The 21,640-nt window shown below is 31.9% G+C and overlaps 1 protein-coding gene across 1 annotated transcript in view; it reads right to left on the bottom strand.

Moving 5' to 3' along the window:
• Positions 1-19,706, bottom strand: part of LOC122570295 (myb-like protein X) — a 95,634-nt gene extending 75,928 nt beyond the window's left edge. The window contains exon 1 of the mRNA XM_043732412.1: positions 19,226-19,706. The gene's annotated coding sequence lies outside the window, so the exon portion shown is untranslated. The remainder of the gene's footprint in view (positions 1-19,225) is intronic.
• Positions 19,707-21,640: the final 1,934 nt, after the last annotated feature.

Genomic DNA, 21,640 nt, shown 5'->3' with positions numbered 1-21,640 from the left:
CTATCGAGAGAATTTATTAATTGAAACGGGTTAAATTGATATCATTAATTGAATTTACCGTGTAGTGAGTTGCTTGTTTCTTAAATGTAATATGAACTAAAATTGGATTATACTTGTGTATGATTTTCTGTAATTTTGGAATTGGTGATACTTAACGAATTGCGGTTAGTTTAACAATATGATCCAAAATTATGTAGACAAGGAAAATTTTTATATAATTAGTGTAGAATATAGAGTGGCTAAATTAAGTGATTGGAAATAAATTATTGGTTTTTGATTGGTAATACATTGTTAAAAGCAAATTACTATTTGTAGAACAGGGATTTTTTCATGGAATCATTGCTTATTTCGATAATTAGCTTGCACTACTTCAGTAATTTACGGTTTACTATACACTGTTATTATATAACATTCTAATACCGAAATAAAATTTTATTCAGATATTGGAGAAGTAAGTGAATAGTCATAACTTTTTAGACACTAATAATATTCAACGAAGATAATAATTTTAAATTCATTGAGTAGTATAGTAGTATATTATTTAGACTACCTCATATGTATACATTGCGTATAGTACATATATTATAATATATATGTAACTGTTACGATCTGGTTTTGATCTTCAGTGTTCGTAACCGTTATGTGTTACTCTAGATGTCGAATCTTAGATTTCTCGAATTATATTTAAGTCAAAGCGGTAATTGCTACCGCCAGAAATAGTTATTAACTATTTCGATTGGTTCGACTCTCACTCGTTATTTTTGAAACTAGGCAAACGACTGAATGCAATGGTTTCAAAAACTTGTCGCACCCTTTTAAAACACGGCACTATTTCGGATATTCCAATAAATTTTGTTCTTAACACCTTCGCGTCAACTGAATGGAGTAAATTCAGAAACTTGTCGCACCCTTCTAGAGTACGTCACTATTTTGAATTTCTAAACTGTCGTATTCTTGATGTTCTAATTCGTTAATATAACCGTATGGGTAGCGTTAATTAGCGTATCAATACAACTGATAAATAAGATTCCACGTTTCTTTCGGCTTACTCGTTATGTACAGGGATACTAGCATGGGAAGGATTAAATTTTTTTTTGAAATAAGTAAATATTTTCAATATCTCCTTGATTGTTGACAATAATAATCAACGAATAGTTTTATTGAAATCGTACATGTGATACGAATCCGAAATCGAAGAAAAAGATGTTATAATGTTTAGCTTCTCACCTTGTTTATATGTATAATCGATCGCACTCTTGGAATATCGTACTTAGTATAGTTGTTGAAAGACTGAGTGTATGAATTGTTCTTTTTTTTTTATTTTTAAATAAATCATTTTACAATTTGTCCATTAGGACATTTGGTAAAATATTATAGATGAATCGTTGACGATTAATAAATGCTCGGTTTTACTTCTTGATATCACTCAAAGACTGGATTAAGAACAATTCTCGGCTTCGCAAAGACTGCTGTTCTTTTGAACTTGATATTAATCTCGATAAATTTTTAATTGACTCTTGACAAAATTTCAATTAACTGTACTGATCTCTATAACTGAACTGAATAACTGAACTTTATTTTAACTAACTCTTTCTTGCTGAATAACAGAAAACTCTTGACAAATTTTTAACTGACTGAGCTTTCTTACTGACTCTAACTGATCGAACTTAATAATTGACTCTCTTTTTACTGACTGAACTCTTGACAACTGAACAACTGAACTCAAAGAATCTTAATAAAATTTCAATTAATTGAGCTTTTTCTAAGTGGATACCCTTATTTATACTAAGCTATCATGGGATAATTGTCATGTGACGAATTATTCCATGATAGCACGGAGTTTTGGTACGTGATTACTTCTGCGGATGCTGCAATCTTCGTTTCTGCCGGTGTTCTTCCAGAAGTATTAGGGTTTCAGCTGATGTAGTTTTCATTTAAGTTTCTCTTTTTTTAGAAGTTCTTACTGCTGCATTCTTCTTGCAATATTGTAGTATCGAAAGATTGTCTAAGAAATACCTGGTGAACTATAAACAATGTTGCGAGAAAACTTAAGTGCCAACAGGCCGAAAGCTTCGGTACACTTCAATGGGCCAAGCGTCCCATCAATATGTCATCGGTCGAATAGTTACGCGGAAGAATCCGTACGTGATCGTGGTCGCAGACGGTTACGGAACGCGTACGTGGTGGGGGTATGAGAAGGCGACAAAGGGATGCTTAAGAGAGAAAGGCGATTAATCCTCAGTCAGCGAGGAGTTAATTGCGAGTAGTGAGTTGAGTTGAGAGAGTTAAGTCGAGAGAATTGCCGAGTTGTTATGAGGTGTTAATTGTTAGTTGTGAGTTGTGAATTATCAATTTAATTGCCTTAGTTACATCACATTACTGTATTAAGTTCATGTTAAATAACCATCGTTTCCTGTTTAATCCACTGTAAATAAATCCATCTATCAATAAATTTATCATATAGGATAGAAATCACTAGAATTCATAATTTCTAATATTTCTAATAAATGATCCTATAGTATTAATTTCTGCTTATGATGGGTCATACCCTGCTAAACGCGTGGTTACCTTTGCTGATATTGATACTTGATCTTTTGGTGCGTGCTAATTGTTTGTCGCTGTTGATGCTGTGTGAGAAGGTCGTAACATCTCAACTTCCATTACCTGCTTATTGTACTCTGTATTGTAGTGAGGAGAGCGCGTGCAAGGCGATACGGCGTACACGCCCCTAACCCTAATGAGAACTTGACATATATTTTATGTACCTATATATGTTATATATGGTAATTTTCACGTTCTTTTATTCGTGTTATTTTAGCATAAAAATAGTAAGTGTAAAATACTCATATACAGATATAAATATAATCAATTTCTCTTAATATATAAATGAACGATCTATTAATTACTTCGGTTTTTCACTTTTTGTTCCTTTTATTTTTCATTATATCGAGTTTCACAATTTTACTAAATAAATGACTAAACATTTAAACAAGTTAACGATTGATAGTAGTTATTACATTCGAAATCTGTTACCAAAAATACACATTTTATTTATAAAAGTATAATATTATCATATCAAATATCTTCGATATATATCGAATATCTTCGTTATCGAATTGAGCTACGCAAAATTAATTTGTGTTAATTGTATAAAATGATCAATGCGAGAAAAAGTTGTTTATCTTTGCTAAGATAAAATTAATAAAATTAATCGTTACTGAATTTACGACTATTAATAAAGAGCATACTTTTCATTTTTGAGAATACTGTCACATTTATTCTCTTCAACGTTTCGTGCAATGAATTACATAAAATAATATCACAATACTTCATATAGAATAACAGAATTACCTGTAAGTGTTGCAAATTACAGAGTAGCTTTGTTATTTAATCATTTTGAGATTGATCTTTCTTTTGACAATGAATGCAATAACATAATGGCACAGACTATAATAAATACACTCAAGTTAACGAAAAAATGTATGTTAACTATAATTTTTAAAATAATTGTAATAAAATGTCTCGATAACTCTGAAAGATGCGACCCGTAATGGTGAAAAGTTATAACAATCCAGTCATTTTCGTAAAAGTTTTGGCATGTTTTATATTTCATATAGTACTATTTCATAGGATCAAGAGAGTTCTGTAACAGTACTTGCTTCTCAAGTTGTAGATCAGATAAAGAAAGTTCTTTCAAATTGATAAAAACATTATCATCAGCAATAATGTTTAAAATTGGCAAGAATGTCACCGGATTGCGCATTTAATTTTAATATATCATTGCCAAGTTTTTAAACAAAAAGATAGTGTTAATACTGCGATCGCACGAGGTTTGCTGGATTTTGCACGTTGCTGGTGCGCCGACTAATTAAAAACTAGCTATCTAGGTCGAAGGACCATCCACTAATGTGGGAAATAAGTATTAGAACGATTGCTAAGGACAAAGGATAACAAATAAACTAGCGAAGACTAGATCTAATTCGAAAGAATAAACTGGAACAAATGATAACTCTGTGACCAATGACGATTAACAAGGACAATAGGCAACTAAGGATGACGATTGACAACTAACTTATTCCTAAAAGTCAACTAATTTTGCAGTCACCCCCCTCCAGTGGGTTTGTAGCGAAGCATATCCCTTAAGTGGGTGTAATGAAGTTAGTCGTTAGATGATCCTGCCAGGGTCACGCAGGCCTTTTCCGCGTAACTATTCGATTGATGGGCCGACGATACATTTGTCGCGTAATAATTCAGCAAGTGACTAAAAAATGTCGATCTCCAAACAGGGGATCGAGTTCTTTATTTTCACTCAATTATTAAATGGTAAACCTTTTATAATGTCTGCGGTTTGCAACGATAGACTTTAATATTCAGGCTGATTCGGACTTATGCAGACTGACTTGGATGATTTTGGGAGGAGTATTTATATTCTTTATTCGTTGGAGCGGAAAAAGACTTTGGTCGTTATGTAAATATGTTTCTAAGAACGGATGTATCATATGTTTAGTGTGATTGGATGCTACCCCGGCGGTCACTCATAATTAGTCGAATTTACCCTGTGACACATTGTTGGGCTTGTCGGCACTTAGGCTTTTTCGCGACATTGTTTATGGTTCGTCCGGTATCTCTTAGGCCTTTCGTCCACGATACTACAATACGATGCTTTGCTGTATCATGAAATCACCGCGCTGCACTCCTTAACAGATACTAAGTGTTGGCTTGACTAATTAGTTTGTTATTAATTTATATATCTTAATAATATTTGTATATTACTCAAATAAATCGACCAAAGCGTCCATGTATGTATTTATGAATGATAATGTACGTGTATAGCTTATTGTTTACAAATAGATTTCTTTTAATGGAACTTATACAGAATTCCCGAAAACATCCGTGTTTCGAGTTGACTGAAATTTTAAAAATAAATTCTTCGTAAATATAAGAAATTTTTAAGAGAACGATTTTTGATGACTCAAAAGTTAGGATATTTTTTCATATTCCTCGAACCTAACCCAAACTGGCTATTATTTCGACATATATTATCTGTTTCTTATGTTTTGCGTATCATTTCTTACTTTGATTAATTGCATTTCTTTAAGCCACTCGATTGTTTCTTGATAGTCACTCAATCTTTGGCAAGAGAAAATAAATATTTGCAATCCAACGTTTTGAAAATACTTTTGAAAACGTTTGTATTGAGTAATCGCGAACAATATAAACAACGCGTAATTAAAAATCATGTACCGTGATATTCACCAAGAAAAATATTATCGCAACATTACACGTATTTCTAGGAAAAGCAGAAAAATATCAAAGGAATTTTCAATTTTAAATCCCTGAAAATCCTACTAAACTCTGTTCTTATCTAAAACGAACCTATTTTCAAAAGTGCACTTAAATCAAAGCATGGACATTTTTAGCAGAACAATCGAAGCTTAATTTTACCCATAGTATTCTCTTACTTTTATTATTTGTACTACTTTTTTCTGAGCTTCTCAGTTAAATTAATAAGTAATAAAATTGTTAGGTTTTCATTTTTCTTCTGAGTATAGACTCTTCTTTGTTTCGTATATCTGGTTTCATACTGTCGACGGAAATTAGTATTGTTTAAGTAATATTGTTAATAGAGCTTTTAGATTTTCGTGTCTCGTATTTCAAACTCTGAACAATGTATGACATGTTGGAAAATTAAGCGGAAAGTAAAGAGTTGGAAAGAAAGAAAGGAGTGGAAATGAAATTAAACGGGGATAGTAAAGAGATACAAAACTAGCACTTAATACTCCAAACTTGTGTCCTTTAAGTACAACAATCACTCTGTGTGCTTTGTGATATCATACGTCTACGTAGGAAGTGAAATTTAGATAGAAAATCAATAAACTAAAATACCTACAGATTAATAAGGAAAGATAATGACAGAGGAAGGGATTAGGTGATCGATACAAGACATACTTATTGGTAGTTTGGATTCGTAAAAATTATCCAATCGGGGCGCATTACTAATTATTACGTATATTAATAATCAATAATCAAATACTATTTCGTATTTCAACTTATTTAACTAATCTCATCGCGAGATTGATAGTTTTTAGTCTATAGACATGTGCAAATTTCATCATGTTCGAATGATGTGTCACACATGTCAACCACAGATAATGTGGCTACAAAAAATATTTGTTCATCAATACATTAATTATAGCATTCATGCACTAATTAATTAAGTCCAAGTATATTAAGTTTTATATCATTTAGTAGCACTATAATATGACTACAGAAATTTAATATTGTGAAAATGAAATGTGGAATAGTAGTCATTTCCTCAGAAATTTTCTTTCGAGATCGTATCAAATTACATCACACAACATCGCTGTTAACTGGACTTCGTGGAGCCATAAAGCGATACGAAGGATGAATGTGTCTACAGTCTACAGAGCCTGTATCGAGTCTCAATCGTTTGAGGACAGAAATTACCGTGTTGAGTCGATACCATTTTAGCCTACCATTAATTAAATAGTTGAACCAGTTTTCGATTACAACGTAGCCAGCCATAAATTAATTCTAATTACAATCGGATCGTTTCTTGTTCGTCTTCCACGTCCCATATTGCCTGTACACTAATTTCGCCTGTATACATATGTCCGCTATCTTGACCTGGTTACCGCTATTGTTTACGGTCTTATGGCCAAAACACTGTGCTGCCCTTGCATCATATACACGCGCAAACACGTGTGTGTACGTGTACAATGGTGCCAATGGGTGTGGGTTTGGTTTCGAGGAGAAAATCGATTGCATTAATATGGGCCTAGGCTTCCAACTACCGTTGATAATTGTTGCGAAATTGTTGGTCTTCGCATGCAGGAACGTTGTAAATTGCTTTCAAAGATTCTTCGAGAAGATTTTGAAATTCTAGTTGAAATTCTAGGATCCTAGTATTTTTTGTTTGGGGGAATATCATCGTTATTTGTAGAGGTTTAGTTAGTTCTTGAAGAGAGAATATATAGGGTAATTAAAGGTTGAAGATTATATGGAGAAAGTGGAGAATGTCAGTGGAACAGGTGCTAATACGTATAATTTAGTGTGAGTCAATGGTGCTCATAATATTGCAGTGCTATTGTTATATGTAATTATTACATGTTTAGATTTATATAAATGTTACAGATTTAAGCAACCAAGTCACAAAATAAAATTCGAAAATTGATAAGTTAGCAAAACTAGATAATATACAAATTTGGTAATTTCAAAAATAAAAAATGTAGACGCTTAGAAATTGTACAATTAAAGGATTTGAAATTTTGAGACTGTAAAAATTAAAAACACTGGAAATTTGGAAATTTAAAAATTCAAAAAGTCATATAGGCACTTATTATTCAGATTGTTATTTATATTATAACGCTATAGTAAATATATATTTTAGACAGGAAAATATTTCACGCAGGACCTTATAGCTACATTAACAATGTAACATTATGGAACCATAACGTAAACTATAAAGTCATAAAATAGGCCACTTTTTAAAAGGTGTTGAAACTAATCCGACATATCTATAGAATGTTGCATTTAAGTAAATTATTATTATTTTCATCTCTCTTCTTAAATCAAAAACCTTTTATACCGTCTACAAATCACTAACGCGCCAACCATCTAAAAATTGTATACCTTTCCTTCACCAATCTTGTTCAAATATTTGTTTCTCGTGGTAGGAACCCTGAAGCCAAACAAATCTCTCCTTCCATTTCCCGAGCTAGTTTGAAACATCGTTTCACAGTTATTCGCTTGTTCCCCAAAGATTTTCGTAGAATACGAGATCTTCGTGGTTTCTAGTCGCGTTGAATCTTTCCCTCGCGGAAAGTGCATCCATAATGAGTGAAAACTTTTCGAAGGTATTATTCTATTCTCGTTCCATACCTGTTGAGTCTATATTACGTTGGTTGGTTCGTAAGCATTAATGGTAAGATCCTAAGTAAGCCGTAATTCTAACCTGTGTTCTTCACCGGAACTCATGCCGTTAGTGCCGCGTTGTTTCTTCACATTTTATTTTATTACATTTTAACGTCGCATGAACTCCATATATGTATGTATATATGGTTATTAGAGACGATAACTAAAATTGAAAATTTTAAGACTAAATATAAAACTTCCAAAATTTATTTTCTCTCACTGAGATTTTCATTTAGTTTTTTTAATCTGGAATTTAGAATGAGACTTTCTTGTATTTAAGACGATAAATATTTAAATTTTTCTAGTGCTTTTCTTTAAATTTATACTTTTATTGTTTAAAGGTTCGTTAATATTACTTAAAGAATAAAAAATTCGATTAATTCGTAAACAAAACAAATAATACTTGGTATTAAAAATATTTCCATATTACATAATCAAATATTTGGAAAAGAAACTTAGAAATTAAAAATTTTATTTGTTTGTAGAAAAGAAAATGATATTCTTTAAAACAAAGAACTACGTATAATGTCACTTCGAATGTTAAGTGCCAATATCTCGATTCTCCTCAGTTAAATCTGTTGTTTTATATTAAAAATCTTTCTCAGTGTTTTTTTTTTAAAAGTTGTTAAAGTTATACAGCTCGTTGTGACGTTAAAAACTCTTTATATATATACAGATCTTTTAGGCAGATACTAATAACGTTTCGTTAATTAAAACTTTTTCTAGTTGTTTCTAGTTGCCCTTAGAAGAATAATCATAATCATCAATATTTAAAGAATATTTACGTACAATACAATACTTCTTTTGCTTTTAATATTCATTTTACTCTAATTCAAATATCTTCTTGAATGTACTAGAACACTGTATTTATTTGAACCTATATGCAATTGAATACATTGGTGTGTATGCACAGCAAATAAGCACGATTTTCTCAAATAGAACTATCGGGTAAAGCAATTATTAAAAAGGAACAGTTCATTTGGTACAATTTACCAAAGCTCCACTAATTATTATTATTATTTTCATTAACTAAATATTTCATGAAATTAAAGAACTCAATAAGGACAATTATTGCTTAATGTTATAAGTTATAAAAACCAATCCACGTCCTGAAGTAAATCGAGATCGGCTGATACAGAAGGAAGTGACAGACATCGATAAAATTTTTAGATTTAATATTGTAGTTCTAGGCTGAAAGTCGTTTTCATCATTTTTAACAGTTCGTAGCTCGCAGCGCAATTGGCACTCGTTAACCAATTCTGATGTCAGTATGTATATAATTCTTAAATCTACAAAACGTATGTTTTAAATTTTCATTAAAGGCTTAGATAAAAAAGCTGTAAAGAACGACTTTTACTATCATCCCCACAATTTCGATCAATTGCAATTTTCTCGAAATTTTTTTAGCTTCACAAAGAAACTCCAACTGTTTGCCCCAATCTAAAAAATAAGTTATTTTATTTTAAAGTTTGTTCGGGTACTTTCGTGAGCCATTGTACATATCTCTCATTTCTCATCCAAATCTTATTCTAGATTTATATGATCTTCTTCTATTATTTTTGAATGCTGAATCAGTTTTCGGAGAACTACAAGAACTTTTTATACAATTTTCAATATAGGATGGCGAAAAGAACATGATAGATGGAAAGCACAATTATCAACAGATTCCTACTTCTTCTTCTTTTCCCCTATCGTCGTTTTTCTTCTTCTTCCGAAATCATACATTCTTTGTTTGCCCATCATCGTTTTACGAGTGCCTTCACGACGGAGTCGCATTAACATTTAAACTTCCCGTTTTCTCGGTCGTAAGTGGCGCTTCAAAACGGGCCGGTTCATTAAATTCGCGTCGTTAAAAGAGTCGAGAGGATACTGGAATACTTCAGAAGGCGCGCGCGAGTGTTTGAATATTCCTTTAAAATTAGCATTCGTTAACTAGGAAACTTTATTATTCGTCTAACTCCTACCTCTTTTACCATATCGTTTAACAATAAGCTTTCCAATTAAATTTAAACTGAAACATCCAATTAAATTGTGTTTGATCGTAGTAGGGTATTCTCTATGAGAAAAGTCCTGTGAACGCCGTGCTTTCGTTACTTTCTTCCCTTGCTTCTTATATCGTGAAGAATTTAATTTTTTTGTTGCAAGGAGGTTTTCTAATGGTTTATAATAATAATTGATTCTTTGAGTGCGGAGCTCTTGATACGCAAACGCTCTTTGTTGATGATACGCAGTTTGCAGTAACAATCGCTATGAACTTATGTAAATTTCTTCGCGTACCGTGTATTCTATCGAAATACGCGACATATTAATTATCAATACAACGTCTAACTAAGTTAGTTTGTTTTAATTCTTTATTTACACTATATGAAATAAAATATTTTAATTTTTCTCAAACATATGTATATGATTTACTTAAAAACGTTAATGTCATAAATGCCATAACTTAAAAAGTATAATGAATCTGTATCTGAGGCAGGTCGTATACACGTTATTACATACAGATCTGGCAACTCTTGTGATGGAAGTAAGAGTTTTAATATAAGGCGAAAGTTTCTCAATTAGTCCGCCAAGCAGTAAGCGCTTCAATCACTGCGTGTAAGTTGCATGTGATCGTACATACATAGAACTCCCCACCACCCTTCCTTTACTATATATTTTCTTTTATAATTTTATTTTAATTTAATCTCATTTATTATTTAATCTCATCATCTCAAAAATTTAATGTTCATGCAAATTTATTTTGTTTCGTATTTTTCTATTTTGTTTTTCAGTGTTTGTTATAATGTGAGCGTGGATGTATGCTCTAGTTCCCGTATTAAAAGTTTTTTATAAGTTTTTGCTCCTTCTAAGTATGATTAACTATATTCGTTTGATTACAGACAAATAGTAATATTATTCAATCAATATTGATAAGTTGGGTTATTTTATCTTTAGTTATTAAACCAGATAGGCACGCCTTATTTAGCTCACTAACGAAAAAAAGTAATTAAAAAGGCGATCATATACGCGTGGGATACGGCCGTGATGTATAGTTATATATATTATGTATATATGTACAGACATGTATATACGTATTATAAACGCGTAAAAATAATAAACAAAATATGTATATATATATGTTTTTACGCATACAGCGATCACAGTGTTCTATGGTTAGCAGTCGATCACCAAGAGACTTATTGTGTACGACTGTGATGTAAAGAAAATGTAAAGTGACCACGGAAGTGATTTTCTGGAAAACAAATGAAATCTCATTTATTGTCGTTGCTAAGGTAAATATAGGAACTTAAGTAGATACGTATGTATATGGTCTAACAACAGCGACGCCATCTCGTAGCGGTGTCGCTGTACGATTCGGCAGGTCCTTGTTTTTAATTATGCAATGCACACGGGCGTGAAATTCTGCTACCATGCTCACAACTGTCAAGAGATTACCACTATGATTGCACGTTATTTACCGAATCGCACAATTGTCGTACATTGGAAAGATCAAACGTCGCTTTCTTTGATATGTAATTACTCGCATGCTTAATCCACACCAACTGTTTTTTATTCTTATTATAGTGCTTCGCAGGATCATTCTATATTTTGGGATACTTGCAAATTTCCTCACTAAACAATTCTATGACCAAACAATCCATAATCCGAATGTACAAAGTATACAAATTTTAATTGACTCTTACAATAGTTTGCAAGAAGAAAATTTAGAATCGACATTTACAACAAAAAGAATAAAATCTTGTTACAACACGCGACATTCCGAACAGACACAATATACGCAACAACATTTCAAATACACACAATATACAGTCCAAATACAAGCAGTCGAAATGAACCATTTACAAAACGCTGCCGCAAAGAAACGATAGAAGAATATTTGACAAATTTTATGAATACAACTATCAACATAAATCAACATACACCAATAGCAACAACAATAGATGAAGACACCTAATTTTTTTAGTTTCTACTACCAACGGTACGTTTGAAAAGTACCACACATTTATTATGATTCATTATTATACACTCATCAGAGATTGCGGATTTTTATGCATTTATGAGAAATTTGAGGATGCAAAAGTACATAAAATATCCAAAATCTAATACTGTTTACAAGATGTAATCAATAAATCAATTTTCTACTAGTACTAGTATAAGTACTATCCTTTTAATTATACTTATAAAAATATGAATATGTATTTTAAAAATATGTATTTGTATCAGTGCTCTACTTATCAGCCAAAATAACTACATTTTCTCAGTTATTATATACTTCATAGCAATCGTGCGCACAAACTTCATATTTTTATAGAACATACTTTTCGCCAATCCTTTTTAATCAAAATACTTTCACATCTATAATTCAAAATGCTCATGCATAAATCATTCCGGCCTCTTCTTAAACACACACTTTTACAACCTGAACTATTCTCAACACTTCCTCACGGTCTCAACTTTGTTACAATTCACCATCGCCAATTACAGTAAGAAACTCTATCCATGCGTCACATTCCAAAATACGATATCAATAGATTCGAATGAATATTATACAGGCTGCATAAAAAATAAGTGTAAAGACCACCATAGCGTGATTCTATACCTCTGGATCGGTAGAAATTTATAAAAAACAGTCCGTTCAAAAATAACCTTGACGTTGAAATTCAAGGTCAATCTTTTTTTATTGCAGCGTATATTTTACACGTCATAAGGATAAAAAGTTTCAAAGGAACCATGGATCGCAACTCAACCGTTCTCTGAAAAAATTTTTAAAGTTTCAATAATTTTTTAATTGAATTTATTCGTCATATATTTACATTTATATTTACATTTAGTGAAAAAGTATCGTGGTATTAACGAAGCAGCAGGAAATGATAGATCAGTTCGTGAAATATATCAGAATTCAAGAATAATGGAAGATCTTCACGAGCAGAAAAGGTACCGCGATAATGCGGCTGATATGCTATTTTCAGCAGCTAAATATATTAACAATTTGGTGATCAAGGATTAATATCGCGACATGCGAATGCAGGTTAACTCCGCATTAATTGGCGTAAAGAAGACCAGGCCAATTATCGCCTTCCCTCGTGTTTATCCACTAATGGGTTTACATAGAATAACTCGTCGAGTAAAAATCAATCATACGACAGTGCGACAAACACGATAAGAAGGCTTTCAATCTTATAAAATTCAAACACTCCAAATAACTATGCTACTCGATGAAGTTTTCGCCGTTGAATATATAAATTACAACGCGAACTACGCTTTTTGAAATGTGCGTTATTTATTATACAAGTGAAAGCAGTTTATCAAATAGTATCATCCTCAATGAATGAAATTCCAGGATTTGAATTCACAAAAATTTGCAGGCAGTGGTCGAAAAATTTAATTAAAAACGGTTCAACGTCGACGTATGGGCGGGAATTATTGGAAATCACATTATTGGCCTCATATATTTGCCTACATCGATAACAAGTGCAACATATTTGCAATTTTTACGCTTACGTCTCCTAGCCAAAATAAACTACGTGAAGTTATATCACAGCATCACGCCATCTGCTTCATACATGATAGTGTTCCATGTCACTATGGTCGACCGGTTTGCCATTTTTTAAACGAAATATTTGAATCACTGTAGATAGGATACGGACTTGCTATTCAAATGCGGCCTTTCGTTCATGAGGGTAGACGCTAGTGGATTTTTTCCTTTGAGAAAAGAAATTGTTTATGGTTGGAGTGAACGGATTACATCCGTTGAACAATTAAAACATTCGTTTGAATATGGTTTTTATCATATAAAGTCAATACGTAATCTTAGGAAGAAACCTGGCTGAAATGTAGAAAATACGAGTTCGGGTTTGTCTAAATAGCGGGAAAGAAAAAAGAAAAAATAAGGAAAAAGAAGAAAGAAAAATATAGAATATATAATAGTAAATGTGTGGTATCTAGGAGGGACAGTAGATAATATTTTCTCTGCATCTGACTGTAGAATATAAGCACACTATAAATAAAGTGAGTTCGAGAGTTACTGAAATTTTATCAGTTTTTCTTAAGTTGCGATCCATGGTTCCTCTAAGACTTCTTATTCTTATGACTGCTAAAATACGCTGCAATAAAAGAATATTGACCTGGAATTTCAACGTCAAGATTGTTTTTGTACGAACTGTTTTTTTACAAATCTTCGCCGATTCAGAGATGTAGAATCACGCTATGGTAGTTTTTGCTTATTTTTCTTACTTTTTAAACACTGTGTACAAATAATTTTGAAGAAATGTAACTATTGCTTATAATACAGTGATGTAACATTTTTACAAAATTTAGTTTCTTTACTATATTATTTTTTTCTATCATTTATAGTTGTATCAATTGCTTATTATCATTTTCTTACTGAAAAATTATTCGTATTACTATTATTAGATTTACTATCAATGTTGTAATTTATTAGAAAGTAACAACTAGCATTTCTGTCGATGGTATGCCACATTCTACTGCATACAAATCGAACGATTCGTGGCGTTGATTAGTCAAATCGTAACGGGAATTTACGACTCCCGTTGGCGCGCTTCTTCGAGATCGCGTCTCCCCGCGAACGGTTGAAAGTTCAGTTAAAAACTTTCCACTTTATTAGCAAATGCTGAGCTTATTGTCTATTGTTCCTTCCGTTTCGAGCTATTTTCATATTGTTCTTTGAAGAAGTCTTTATTATTTCTGATGGCTTGAAATGGCTTTCATTAGATACATACATATTTGCAATTTTTAGTTATCATTTTAAGCATTATCCAATATGATCAATAGAATAAATCAAAATTCTTTTTCCTTATGATATATTAAAATTCTTCTTTGCAAAGAAAGCAATTGTATGTGTATAGGAATGTATAGAAGTAGGATTCAATGACAATGGCGGTTAAAGTAGTGTTTGTCGCACGATTCGCGCGTTGTTTATCCGGTTTCGTAGCTGGTTGACGGCGGTTGTAACGGTTAATTGAATCGGACGTTCGCAAAGCCGAGGTTGGCGAAGTCAAATTGAATGAGGAACTTGTTCGCGTGTATCTAAACATGCCTCTGTTTGCGGAGTCGCTTTATCCGCTAGCTTGTTTTCCGCGTCGCCGGATCATATCGGCAGGAAAGCAGTTTTCTGTCTGTGTTCGAGCGATAGTCGACGAAACGACAATCTCTATAAACGTAGAAATCGCGCTTGCTACGAGTCAGTCGAAAGAAGTGCTCAGAGAAGATTACAAGCGTTCTTCGTTTTTCAGATACGTATAGCATTTTTTACACCTGTGTAAAAGTATAAGAATCACTAACCTAATTATACGTTCGTTTTTGAAGTTTGTTAATTTAGTTTCGTCAATAACGATAGCAAAGTTTGTTCATTATATTGGTCATCCATGATGAGTGATCTTCAATGGAAATAGTTCTTTTATATAAAAAAATAATTTCAAATTAATCTCCACGTATTTTTAAGTAGGGAATCATTGAATTCGCATTGACATCAGCTACAACATTGTAAAGTCAAAAATACACAGTAAACAATTTAATGCCTTTTTGACCTTTTATCTTATATGAAGGAAAAGATTTTTTATATCGCAGTTCGATGCCGACAACATAGTATTGAAATATAAGAAGATAAAAATATAAAATATAAAAATATTGATCATTTCTGAAATGTATTCAAATATTCAAGTGTTCAGTTACCCAATCACGTATTCAAATATTCTTTTATTCAACCGTACAATATTTCAATCCTCCTGTTGTTTAAAAGTAAATTTTGAAATAAAATTTGGAATATTTCCTTAAAATAAAATGTATAAAAATATAAATTTAGAAATCTTTATCTGTGTAATTATAAGAGAAAAGTGTCCTCTTGAGAAATTGTTTGTAGTTGTTTAAAATTTCAGCAATTGCTGTTTGCACAGTAATATGTATGTACTGTTTGGAAGTATACAGACTGTTCTATTGCAGTTTAATTTTATCTGTAGTTTTCTTAAATCAAAGATTACGTTATTTTTTTCAGTTTTGCCTCAATCAAACATGATCAAAGGAATATTTATATTCTTAAACTATTTTCAGTCAGAGTCCGAGTATTGCCTGGCATTGTAATATTAGGAGAGCAATGCCCCCAGAAATTATGACCGGAAACAGTTAATGTTTCGAATTTTTTTGTAAATGCTTTCTAATTTTTTTTAAACTGCAGATTTATAGAATAAACAAATACATTGATACACATGATAAAATTCCTATAAAGTACTTTTACGTTAAACGCAAGATGTAACTAACTAAAAATGTATTTGTTTCTGGATCGCTCTCAAACATCTCGGACTGCTCGTACGATGTACGGACCAAAACCTCAAAGAATTAGAGGGTCAAAGGACATTAATTTTAAAATAAAAGCAATAAATTATTTGATCTAATTTTCACTGGAGTTATTATTAGATTGGGGATATTTGTGCGTTCGTAGGAAACTTAAAATTACAAATATATAAAATATCTAAAATCTAGTATGCGTTATAATATTTCGTAAGGAAAGCAAAAGATATTTTTTTAATTACGTTCATAAAAATATGTCGGGGATGGAAGGACACTGGAGCCTCCCCCTTGAAACTGTGGGAAAATCCCCTAATATTGTAATCTAGATTCTACTATAGCTGTAATTAAACAATTGTCATTCAATCCGATTGTATTTGTTCGAGATTTGTGATAGTGGGATTGGGTTCGAGGTGACACAACTGGTCGCCAAACGTAGCCGCGGTCACGGGATGGACATTTTTCCTCGGAGGTGTCAATATACACACGTTGTATTAATAATCAAACTCCAAGCAGAAATTGCCTAGCAACGGCGATTGGAACCTTCTCGAAGCTTCGGACCAGTTTATAACAAACGAACGCAATCGTAAAGGAAGGAAAATTTCCATTAGTCTATTATTCGTGCGATCGCCTTGGAGAGTTACACCTCGAGCAGTATATATAGAGAGTCCCATTAAACGTGTTTGTGTGTTAAAGTATTTTACGTTTAATAAAGAGTTATCCTGTTGACCGTGGATTCGTTATCGAACCTTAGGCCATTGTCATAAGTGTCTTATCAACGCGGTTGTTTGTTAACTCTGTAAAACCCATACTCGTGTTAATAAAAGTCGCTTCACTTTTATAAGGAAGATGTATAGTTCCAGTGAAGAATCGTTACATGCCCAATATCTTTCTTCTGACGACGAGCCGACAAATGTATAATTACATAAGTATCCGTAGTTTGTATTAATAATTTTTACATTGTGTTGATTATTGAGATATGTATAATTTTGTGTGATAGACTAGATTGGTCGCATAGTAATGACACACGTATGTGAATATGAGTGTGGAAGTATGTGTGTGCGCGGCGTCGCGAAAAACAGATGAATGTAACTGTTCCGTTGGCAGTGTGATATGGCAGATGGCGGGACGAAGAGAGTGCTGAGACGCATGCAAATGTATATCGACGAAGATCCTGGAAATCGTTTATTAAATAAATCTAAAGCTATTTTGATATGAATTCTAAGTGTAACCTTAGTGTTCCTTTACTTTTATTTCAGCGATTAAGATCCACAATTCTCAACACTGATATCTATTCATCGAATGTCAATGAATGAATGCAAATTTATTATTACACAGCTAGAACCGATATTATTTAATATTGCATATATAGAAAACATTTATTTACGAAAACGAAGTCTAGTATGCTGGAATTTTCATGTGATTTTTAAAAAGCCAAGATTACACGGAAAGTAGTATTTGCAATGCTTTAAAATCGTTGCTTATGAAACACATGTGTTGCCCGCTGAATGTTTGGAAAATAGAAAATCGTATTTCAGAGGAAACAGAAAACCACTGGCCACATAATAACCGAAAACAAATATAAAAGTTCTATTTCATTGTACTATTTTCTACTTATTTTAGGGTGAAATTTATCGATAAGAAATAGTAAAATAAATTAAAGCTCCTTATATACAAATATTAAAAAATGGTCAGAATACGCATGATATTAAAAACTACCAAAAGTAAAATATTGATTATAACATTTAGAGTTATAATTAAAAAATATAAAAATAAATCTTTATGTGGATTTTATTCGTTACCTTCGTTTATGTCATTTTTATTTATTTCAGCAAATGAGGAAACTAATTTACCTTTCATTATGAAATAAACTACTGTTACTAATTATTCGTTTGCTGATTAAAACTAGGTAGTTAACAGGAATTATTTCTTCTATATTCTTCGTATATTTTATAAATTAATTAATGAACGGTGCTCGAGCGAGAAACTTTGTGATTGAGTGAAAGTTTAATTAGATATGAAATAAATAGGCTGGGGGTGAGACACTTTTCGGTCCAAAGCATAGTTAATTTACGATAAGATTCGTGAACGATTTTCGAGAAGTTTTCAAGAAGAAAGGGAATATTGATTATTGTTGGAACTTATCGCGATATAAAATCATTACCAATTTTCTATAAAAGCGTATATTTTCATAAGAACCCATCTAATCTACTTTTTCCTTCAGACTAATCAAGTCAGTTGAATTCAAGCCGTTTGAGTTCGAATAATTTGATTTCAACAGAATATCTAATGGAAAATAAGAAGAAAGTTCGTGGGAACGCAGTTTTTTCGCGATATTTCTTTTTCAGAAATGTCTACAGAATCCGACATTGTATAATGTGGTATTATAATGTAGTATAAATATGGAGTTTATGCTGCATGAAGAACTTTTAGTAAAATTGTAAAAGTAACGGATAAGAAATTTATGAATTTGCTCTGTTTTAAACTTTGTTGCCAATTTACAACTATTTGGAATAACAAAATATTATAACATTTTATATTGATATATCGAAAAAAAGTCGTGCATCTTTACAAAAACTCATCTTTTTCAAAAATAGCGAGTGATGCAGCAATGCTGCTTCCGAATTCGTGTTTAGGACGAGACACTTTACAAGGTTTACCGAATGGATATCGCAAAGACTGAAAAATGTTTTATAAGACAGTGTAATACGTCTAAAGTAAAAAAATTCGACGTATAAACAATAAGTTAACAAAAGTGATACAATTAAATTTTGTTAGTAGCAAGTAATACAATTAACCTGAATGACAATTTAGAATATGTGTATTTTGGACATTTTGATAATGTTTCAGTTCGAAAAAGGACAATCTTTATATCATTCAATCACAAAAATCGGACATGTAGATTACGGACATTTTATAAAAAATAGTATATCTCGAAAAAATTTTACACAAGTATTTGGAAATATGTATATTAATAGTTCCTACTTACTACTTTATCAGTTGAATTGACGCTAGTTGAACTTCAACACTTTTTGTATCTAACTGAAATCCACTGAAACAGCGATATTCAAAATATGACAGTTTTAAATTTATTGACACAAACATGTTTACGGAACAACTGGTAATAACACGTTTTCATTTAATGCAATATAGATTCATTTGAATTAAGAAGATAGACATAACACTACCGTATTCACTACCGGTCACATGATGGAAACGAAAGAACATTCTTCGATCGTAATTGATCCTGCGACCTTCTCATAATGATAACTCGGAAATCATGTTTTTCAAGTTTTTGAAACAAGCACATTTCTTTCACAATTTCGAAACGATTTACAGACACTTAGAATTTCAATAAAATTCCACAAATTTAAAATTTTTCACAAGGATTGAAAATCACAATTTAACGGTAGAACACAAGCACGTGACAAGCCGCGTAATAACATTGACCACAATACACCAATATCGAATGATGGTTGAACAGAAAATGATGAACAGAATATGTGGCTTCTTACCCGATATGTATACGTGTTTTCCATCACGTACGCCTAGATTCTTAAGGTTGCCCCCTCCAATGATAACGTTCGTTCAAGGTCTAAAGGAATCGCACGTTCGCAATGAGAAAGTCTGACAACAAATGGAACAGACATTGGCGCCAGGTGTTCGCGAATTCAACGGAAACATTTCTTCTTCTCTCGGTGTCTCATTGAAATGAAAGATTAGTAATTATATATTTACGTTAGGGCACGCCTCAGCGATTTTGACGACTCTGAAATATGTTGTCAAGATTTTTTATCATTGCAACGTGATCTATTGATCATGAAAAGTCTTAAAAGAACCATGAGTCGCTAATGACCCCTTCACTGGGAAAAATATGTTGATGTTGCGGTTTTAACAATTCTCAAACTGGTTTCATTCACGATATATTTATATTTACATTTATATGTTTGTATCTACATTTGTATTATTATTGAAGCAGCAGAAAATTACAGATATATTAGAATACAGTTAGAATATAGAATGGAAGATATTTACGTGTCAAAAAGGTCTCGCGACAATACAAATTTCTGCGATTAAGTTAACAATTTGGTGATCAAGAATTCAAATCGCCTCCAAATTCCTAAAGAAGAACAGGTTAATTATTATCTTTAAGGAAACTTGCAATTTTATCAAATTCGTTGCGTTACAGCACTGCAAATTGTTAGGTTATTGGGCTAAATTCTTAACATTGGATGATACTTAAGTCGTAATTACATTTGTTTCCTGTACCGTTTGATGAATGCAGTAGCATTCTTAATCAACAAATGCGAAGATTTGGGCTTGTGAAAAAACATATGCAGTAATTTGAAAGATATAATCAAGAATGGCGAAGAATTATATGCCTACATCGATAATAAAAGCATTGTATTTACTACTTTTACGTTCACGATTTCATAGCAAATTATGCGAGGTTAGAGATGGATCACCTCGTTCAGGAGATTCGACATCACTGGACTTTTTTCTTTGCGGAGTAAAAGATACTGTATATAATTCGATTTTATAATTTACATCCGTTGAACAGTAATGTCAAATCCAGTATACTTTCCGCCGTTACGATGAAAAATAAGTATATACGAAAAGAAAAAAATTCAAAGATTTTATTGTGTTCTACTTACGGTTACGGAATCATTGGTAGAAATTTGATATTCCAGGAGAATATATCGAATTAAACATCTTTTTTACTATCCGAAGTAAGAAGTTATACGTAATTTTGGAAGGAAATTCGACCGGAGTAAGAAGTGCGAATTCGGTACTATTGATAAAAAAAAAGAAAAAAGAAAACAAAGAAAAAAAGAAACAAAGAAAGGGAAATACTCAATATGTGTATAATTATAGATTTGCAATATTAATCTATATCAATAGATGTTACTTTTTTTGTATCTGATTGCAGAATGTAAATACATTGTGAATTGAAGAGTTATTGAAACTATAACTTATTTTTCGGGAGAAAAAGTCATTTGCGATCTCTTGTTCCCCCTGATAAGTAGTACAATAAAGAATTTTGCAAATAAAAAGATTTGACCTCGAAAATCATGCTCAAGGTCAATTTTGCACGGAATCTTTTTTATAAATGCTCACCGATCTAGAGGTGTAGAATCACGCTACGGTTCCTTTTGCACTTATTTTTTTAGCGTCCCGTAGATGTTACCACCACACAGCTTCAATTAAATTTAGTTTTCATTACACATTATTTTAGCATATAGCTTGCCACATCTTTATGTAGATGCACCTAAACTTAACTCATTGATGTTAGTCATTATTGATATAAATAGAAAATGATAAATTACTGGCATACAAAATAGGTTATGGCATACAAAATAGGTGCAAGTATATCGTAAATTCGATTATCACGATTTATTATTAT

The sequence above is a fragment of the Bombus pyrosoma genome, linkage group LG8, assembly GCF_014825855.1.
Source record: "Bombus pyrosoma isolate SC7728 linkage group LG8, ASM1482585v1, whole genome shotgun sequence".
NCBI classification, from domain to species: Eukaryota; Metazoa; Arthropoda; class Insecta; order Hymenoptera; family Apidae; genus Bombus; species Bombus pyrosoma.
This window is presented reverse-complemented; position numbering and strand designations above follow the sequence as displayed.